Source organism: Notechis scutatus, chromosome 4 (genome assembly GCF_049901735.1).
Source record: "Notechis scutatus isolate UNSWTSFEM ecotype Mainland chromosome 4, rNotScu1.2, whole genome shotgun sequence".
Lineage (NCBI taxonomy): Eukaryota > Metazoa > Chordata > Lepidosauria > Squamata > Elapidae > Notechis > Notechis scutatus.
In genome coordinates this window covers 119,782,230-119,791,046 of record NC_142012.1, presented here as the reverse complement: position 1 = coordinate 119,791,046, position 8,817 = coordinate 119,782,230, and positions in this window count along the sequence as shown.

The window sequence follows — 8,817 nt, the reverse complement described above, 5'->3', positions numbered from 1 at the left end:
CTATTTCTGAGGCCTTTTCAAATCTTTTAATCAATCCATTTCTGAAACGAAGCTTTCTTTCAAGCCATGGTTTTCTTTTCACTCCCTATTTCTTATCCCAATGTTCTGTTACATTACATTGATAAAGATCAGTGAATTTCCCTAAGAAATAATGCTAAACTTATTAAGTTTAACTTCACACATACTTTGACCAAGGAGGAACTCCCCAACCTGCTAAAAATTTCTTTTCAGACATTACCCCAGTGGCAGCTCTGACTCTGATGAACATATACTATATTAAGAATTTCTTTTCAGATTCTATTTCTTTACTAGTTCTGACTTTCTTACCCCTTACCAGCTCTAATTATTGAGGAAGATCATATATTCTTTTTTTGCTTCATTCCTGTTTCCATGGTAGATCTGGAAAATACTGAATCTACAAGCAATCAACTGGTGTCTCATATTTTAATTTTTTTCAGATCTTATTCACACCATCACATTACAAATTCTTATATTTCCTTTGATAATTCCTAGGCAAAAATTGTTGAAAAAGTGGGACTGATTTAGAAACAGCATTCCAATAGTCACATGTGGCACAAAGAACACAAGAAAATCCTATAAGATTTAACCAGAGGCTTTCAATAGCCCACTTATCTCAACCATTTGTATCTTTAAGGAAATCAAGCAGATAGACATGAAACAAATACCCTAATGTAGCTGGTTTTCAGAAACTCTGCTCTGAATGTGTCATATCAATTTGACAACTTCCCCATATTCCATCCCACTATCCATAATCCAGGATCGTGGATAGAACCGTGGTGCGAAGTGGTTAGAATGGAGTACTGCAGGCTATATTCTGCTGACTGTTGGCTGCCTGCAATTTGGCAGCTTGAATCTCACCAGGCTCAAGATTGACTTAGTCTTCCATCCTTTTGAAGTCGGAAAAATGAGGACCCAGATTATTTAACGGCAATGTGCTGATTCTGTAAACTGCTTAGAGAGGCCTGTAAAGCAGTGTGAAGTGGTATATAATCTAAGTGCTATTGCTATCATTAGTAAATTTTGTGGGAGCAAATTCCATACTTCGTGAATAAGACATTTTACCATTTGGATTTGTTGTTCTTGTTGTTACATTCATACAGTAGTTTGATTTTCATTTAATAACTTCAAGATGTTGGTGCTCTCTAAGATTGCTTGTGGACATTTTGTTACCAGATTAGGTAACATCTTCACTGCTAGAAGGCAATGGGGTCAGCTCTTATTTTTATATTATAGATCTCTTCAGAACTGAAGAAGCTTCTGGATGAGAAATGAAATGTTTTCAAGGAAAAAAAAATCCCCAAGAAAGTTCAGTTGCTTTTTGAAAGACACCTGACCTGGATGACTGAGAATTCCATAGATACTCAAGGAAGGTTATGGAGTTACCTCTTATTTTTATTCTCACATCAGGTTAAACTGAAAGACGATAGGCATTGCCCACATGCACTTGGCCATATCAAAGACATCCCCCAACAATACCAATGTTCATCCTTGATTGTAAAAAAATATTTTTCTCTCATGCATTCAGGCCATGAATAAGATTTATTACATGTACCAGTATAAAAGTAGGATTTTTCTGCCCCCTTCCCTTTTGACATTGTCCAAAGACAGCTATGAGATGTATAAAAATATCCTGGAGGCAACATCAATGACATTGATGGGTAAGATCAGAAGAGTGTTGATAATCATAGGTATGTAATCTCCCAACTGGTCAGGCTACACAGCAACCATTTCTCTCCTGGTTTTTGCCTTTCCATTTTTTCTTGAATTTCTTTCATACATTAAGTGTCATCTTTCCCATAAAGTGCTCTGTTTTTGTCACAACATCTAGATAGAGGAGGGCAAGACATTTATCCATTGTTTCATTTGATAAGAAGAGATAAGCTTTTGACTTTAACAGTATTCTTAACTGTATCATTTTTTAGAGATGCAACAGCCCTGCTTTTCACCAATACAAATGATCCTCTCAGATAATTCTTCTGTTCTTGGAGACTACAAATAAATGATTATCTATCTTGTTGTTCTGATAGATCTGGGTTCTCCAGGAAGATGCTGGTATACCAGGAATAAGGTCAGGCAATGCTAGCTCTTAAACAAAGAGTCTTGGACAGAATTTCAAACAGAATAGACGAAGATGTTACCTAGAGCTCAGGTAGAGCCCAGTAGATTTTATTTTAAATCATCATTATGCTTGATTCAATTTATAAATAATAAATTTCAGAAGTCTTAATAATAATTAATTAATAAACAATTAAAGTATTGTTTCAGTTTAATATATTTCTATCAGCTGTGTTGGTAGGTAAATATCAAAAAATCCTCAATGCTGAAAAGTCCAGGACAACTCAATGTGGCCATCATGGTGTCACCAGCTCACTGCACCAGCTCACCACTGCCAAATTGCCTCTGCCAACTCTTCGCTGCCAAGTTGTGATACTGAAAGGCTTTGTCTCTGCAAACACAGAAGCACTGATTCATGGAATGATATCCTGCTGTACTACACTTTTCCCCAAATGCATCTCCACTGAGTTACTAACCCTTCTTCTTAATGTATTTCTAGACCAAGCAAAAGAATTCCCGATATAACACTGTTGATAGCAAAGTAGACTATGTATGAATGCATGACTTTGGACCTTTTTATTATGCATGCTACACTGTAATACATACAACTTGTGGCCCCTTCCTTCCTTCCTTCCTTCCTTCCTCCCTTCTCTTTCTTTCTTTCTTTCTTTCTTTCTTTCTTTCTTTCTTTCTTTCTTTCTTTCTTTCTTTCTTTCTTTCCTTCCTTCCTTCCTTCCTTCCTTCCTTCCTTCCTTCCTTCCTTCTTTCTTTCTCTCTCTCTTTCTTTCTCTCATCTTTCCAAAATTAATTGATTATTGAAGTATGTAGAAAACAAGGATGTGAAACTGCCTTATTCTTCTTATTTACCAACTCACTTATATTTGCCAATTCCAGTTGCTCATTTTTCTTCCTTTAGTTTTCCAGTATCTAGTTATTTTCAGTTGTCAGGCTCTACAGGGATTGTCTAGTTTGGTAAACCTGGCAAGGTCTGTCTCATTTTCCTTTGTAACTATTTCTTCCCCAGTGTTTTTTTTCCTTCATATATTCTTTTATTTTACATTCTTGTGACTTGAAAATTCCAAGTTATGTCTTATGGAAGGATGGGGAAATAAAAGAGCCTACATAGTCCTAGGCAGAGTTTTGAACTTGGGGCCACTTCATTCCTTCTACTGTGCTACAATTGATAGATATTCTGTTGTGGCTGGTGATATGCTGAAGATGGATGTCAGCAGAATCAGAGAAGAACACAAATTCTACACTCACAAATTAGGACAATATTATCTGGCAATGTTTCAGAACCAGCATAATAGAATGTGATTGTGATTGGCAATCTGAATAGTAAATGATATGGTGATATTATTTTATGTTGCTTTAAGGATAGGGGGATATCACTAACTCAGTAGTAGGGAGATGACAAGTAACTGACTGAAAATCAGCCAGGTTGCCCTATGATTAAGTAAGTACCTGAGTTTGGGTCTCTTCAATGCTATGTCACATCCTAATCACTGTGCCACATCATAAACTTGCAACATGAGATATGGTGGGGCCAGGGGTGGGATTCAAATTTTTAACAACTGGTTCTGTGGGTTAGGTGGTGGGCATGGCTTAGTGGTCATGTGATTGGGTGGACATGGTTTGTGGTCATGTGACTGGGTGGACATGGCTTGGTGGTCATATGATTGGCTGGGTGTGGCGGACTCAATATCACTCATATCGAGGCATGCATCTCCTTGCCTGGCCTCTCATGACTGTGGGGATGCTGCAACAGTCATAAGTGTGAAAAATGGCCATAAGTCACTTTTTTCAGTGCCATTGTAACTTTGAATGGTCACTCCACACAAGCAAACTACCAGCAAAGGAAGGGAAAAAAACTCCAGAGACGTTCCTGAGACAGGAAGTTTAGTCCTGCCAAGAATGTAATAAGGGTTAATGGAGAGGCAGTTTCTGTAAGCAACACCAGAATGTTTCCTTCCTGCCTTCCTTACAGGATTAGGCCAGTAATTTCTTCTAACAACTGGTTCTCCAAACTGTTTAGAATGTTAAAAACCGGTCCTACCGAATAGATGCAAACTGCTGGAACCCCACCCTGGGTGGGGGAACCCTCCTGTTCACTTTCTCTCCACAGTGTTATGAACTGTCTTTTCTTAATTGCTTTTTCCAAAGAAGCAGCATTCCAAAATGCTACCATCTTATTGGATTTCTTCCAGTCCTTTTATATCTACATATGTTTAAACCTTTTGGGGGATGTATGCACTATAATTACCTTTTTTCTCCCAACTATCATGAACTAAATATTATTTTCAATTTTTATAGAAACTGCATCTACTAAATCTCTTCTTCACTTGATCAAATATGGGCTTCTTTAAAAGTATCTAAAATAAATGACATACTACTGAAAGTTGCATGCAAACAGCTTAGTTACATTTTATAAACAGCTCGTGTAGAAATATGAATATATATTGTCAAAGCCTGTATCAGGGTAATGTCATGTCAAAGAACAAAAACATAGTAAATTATATTAAAATAAAGATTTTTAGCAATTTATATTGTTATTTAAATTAGTAAAAGGTGCATGTAAAACTTTTCCATGTTACAAGAATTAAATATTAAAGTTATGACATGTTCTTTTTTTAAATCTACAAAGATTGGGAAAATGCTGAGACTGAATATTGGTACATAAAGAGAATAGAATTTTTAATGATTGACGCATTCTTAGACTTTTGATGAAATCAACTGCATACATTTTTTAACCTATCTTCTTTCAAAAATTAGTTTTAAGCTCCTCAAGGGAAAACAAAGTGTTATTTCATTGTTTCCTTCAGCAACCACTACACAGGGTATAAAAAGTAATGTGGTACCCAAGTTACTTAATGTTGACAAAATGATAGAAACGTGTCTAACATAGTTTTTAAATACACATTTCTTTGCTCCATCAGCAATTGATTCTGGACCTGTTGTAGAGGGTTAGTTTGGTGTAGCAGTTGAAGATCTGGACTAGAACCCGGGAATTTGTGAGTTCTGTTCTTTCCTTAGGTATGAAAGTCAACAAAGTGAGTTTGGGCAGGTCTATTTCTTTGCATTCAATGCACTTCACAGATTTATTGTCAAGGGAAACATATGGAATAGGAGTACCTTGAGTGGTACAAAATGAAGGGGAGATATGAATCTAACAATAAATCAATACCATAAAGCAAATTTAGGGGCAGATATGCCAGTCTTATCAATTCAAACTTATTTATTTACTTACTTATTTATTTATTTATTTATTTATTTATTTATTTATTTATTTATTTGTTTGTTTGTTTGTTTGTTTGTTTGTTTGTTTGTTTATTTATTTATTTATTTATTTATTTATTTATTTATTTATTTGATTTATATTGCTGCATATTCGCCCATTGTGACTCAAGGCAGCTTACACAATGTAAAATCACATTTAAAACAAAAAATAAAAATAAAAGTAATAAGAACTAACAAAAAGAATCAAATAAATTCGTAAAGTACAATAGAACAAAATTTGGGAAAACAAAAAATAAAACAAAAACCAACTCCCACCCCCCGACCCTGACAACAGCAGGTCACACTAGCCATCTGATGGGTTCCATCCCTCTCTGGGTTCCCCAAGCCCGTTGGCAAAACCAGGTCTTCAGTGCCTTTCAGAATAGTATTAATGAGGGGGCCATTCTAATCTCTGGGGGAATGATGTTCCAGAGAGATGGAGCCACCACAGAGAAGTCCCTTCTTCTTGGTCCCACCAGGTGTATCTCCCTCGGGGGTTGGACCCACAGCATTCCCTGCCTCCCCGCTCTAATGGGTCAGGTAGATGTCACTGGCAAGTTATGTTTCCTCAGATAACCCAGACCCAAGCCATGAAGGGCTTTAAATGTGACAACCAGCACCTTAAATTGCACCCGGAAGCAAATTGGCAGCCAATGCAGCTCCTGCAGGAGAAGTGATACATGTGCACACCAGGATCTGCATAAAACCATGCGGGCCACTGCATTTTGCACAAACTGGAGCTTTCGGATGCTCTTCAAGGGCAGCCCCATCTAGAGCGCATTGCAATAATCAAGACGGGAAGTGACCAGGGCATGAGTGACTGTGAGTAGGGACTGCTGATCCAGGAAAGGGCGTAACTGGTACACAATTCACAGTTGCGCAAAGGCCTTCCTGGCCACGACTGCCACCTGCTCTTCAAACATGAGTTGTGAGTCCAGGAAAACCCTCAGATTATGCACAGGGTCTGTTTGGGGTAGTGCCACCCCATCCAAGACTAAAGGTGGTAATTCTCCCTGAACCAACAAACTCCAGACCTAGAGCCACTCAGTCTTGCAAGGGTTTAGTTTCAACCTGTTGCTCCCCATCTAGCCCCTAACAGCCTCTAGGCATTGCAAGAGGGAGGACACAGCAACACTTAACTCACCACGGGCCAAGATATATAGCTGAGTATCATCAGCATATTGGTGATACCTCAGTCCATGGTGACGGATAATCTCACGCAGCGGTTTCATATAAATGTTGAACAGGAGCAGATAGAGTACTGAACCATGCGGAACCCTGTAAAGCAGTGGGCGAGGGTTGGATCTCTCACCTCCTATCAACACTGACTGAGAGCGGCCATGGAGGAAGGAAGTGGACCAAGACAGCACAAGGCCTGCCATTCCCATCCCCTGAAGCCGTTCCAGGAGAATCCTATGGTCAATGGTATCAAAAGCTGCTGAGAGGTCAAGTAGAGCAAGGATGGTATTTATGATATTCAAAGACTGGCATAAGGAAGGTGGGATATAGGAAATTAATAAAGCATAACAAATACAATAAAATAAAATTACATATAAAAGTATAAAAATAAAAAAATCTGAAAAGAATCTAACAGGATGAGTAAGGCAAAGGGGAACATGGCAAACTATATCATAATACAGAACATTCTATAAGGACAAACTAGGTGCTCATTCTGACAATTTTTAAGTGCTGCTCTTCCAACTGCTTGTTTATTGGAAAAATCAGTGTGGCATGGATGGTGAAATGTAGGTAACTGTCAAGCAGGGACATCAATTCTTTAGCAGGGGACATTCTTTGGCATGTCAAATGTAAATAGGGAAGAAGGACATTGTGTCTGCTGGATTCAGATTCCCATTGAACCAGAGAAGCCCTCTTAGGTTTTCAGGCAGATGAAGTTATAGCTCCATATTGAGTTTCTGCATTGCTTGGACAAGCTTTGTTACAGTTATAAGGTAGCATCTTTTGAGCTGCATCTGCTTGTGATTGCATGAGCTCCTTGAGTATCACTTGTATTATACTCCTGGAAGAGACACTGCTGTCAGTGTTACTTTCACTATTATTGGTGAGGAAGTCAGTGTAGTGTTCTGAAAGCTTTTTGCATGCCTTAGTCATAAGAGAGGTGGCAACGATTTGGAGTTCAGCAGCTCTAGGGGGCAGAGGAATTAAATTGGTGATGGACTTCCATATCACTTCTAACACTTTAGGACTAGCACTTCTAGAGGGCATGTCACAGTTGCTGTTTTGGTGTGTGCTATTTTTCTCCTCAAATTAATGAGTTCTGAGCTTCCTCCTTCCTCCCTTGGTGTTTGTTTAACCTCTTCCTTGTTTGCAAGTCTGGCAGACTTATTGATTTGAGATGCTGTGTTTTTATGGCTCTTATCTGTAGGGTCATGACCACTGATCACTTTTCTAGTGATGAGATCAGGGACAGAGTCATCCTTAAAAGACTCTGACAGATTGAATGTGATGAATTTGCCACAAGAGTTTTCTTATTTTAATAAGTATGGAAGAGAAATAACTGATAAAACTTTTTAAATATGTGCTTAGCATTTGTTGAGCTGGACAGATAGTGAAAATCTTTTAAATCAAATGTTCTAGTTTGGCATTTTAGGAGCTGAGACAGGAAGGTCAAAATACACTTATGATCGTTTCATCTGTGACCATTCTGATAGATGCCCAGGAAAAAAAATGTTTTTTTCCTTATAGCACATGGCAGGGGTTAGCTAAATTAACCGCTTCTGAATATCTAAAGTAAACATAGCCAGCCTTTCCTATTATATTAACCCCTGATTGCAATAGGACATTTGTAGACCAAGGGCTTGTAGGAAGCTGCCCACTCTGGTTGAAATTTCATTTAGCCATTGCAAATATAAAGACCAGTATTTCCAGATAGAAAGCAAACATCATGGAAAGGGTAAGTAATATAGCTGTTTGTGTGTGTGTGTGTGTGTGTGTGTGTGTGTGTGTGTGTGTGTGTGTGTGTAACTTGTTTCAAGAGGTGAATGGAAGTGGTAGATCTGTTATTCACCTTTTTAGTTGCCTCTGCGATGGGCAGATATGGTAAGAGTTGATCCTTATCTGTTTTTCCATTTTGTTAAATTAATTCGTCCTATAATCATTGCTGGTGCTAAACTGGGTACTTTTCTTATCCTTGAATGGCAGCTTTGGGATACAGGCCCTATCCTGAAAGGGGAAGATGCCCCCATCTTGACCTCTTCATACCAATCTTAGGGATTCAGGATTTTAAGCTTCTGATCACCAGAATTACTCACAACTAAAGGATTATTTTAATTTCAAATAACACGATTGAAGAACAAAGAAATAAAAATATTTAAGCATATGTAGTCAGATAAGGTTTAATTTTTTCCTTCTGCGATGCACACAAACATATCCACAAAGAGCAGATACTGAATTGTTGTTGGAAATCCATTTGAAAGATGAAATTTCCAGCTATTACCACCAGCA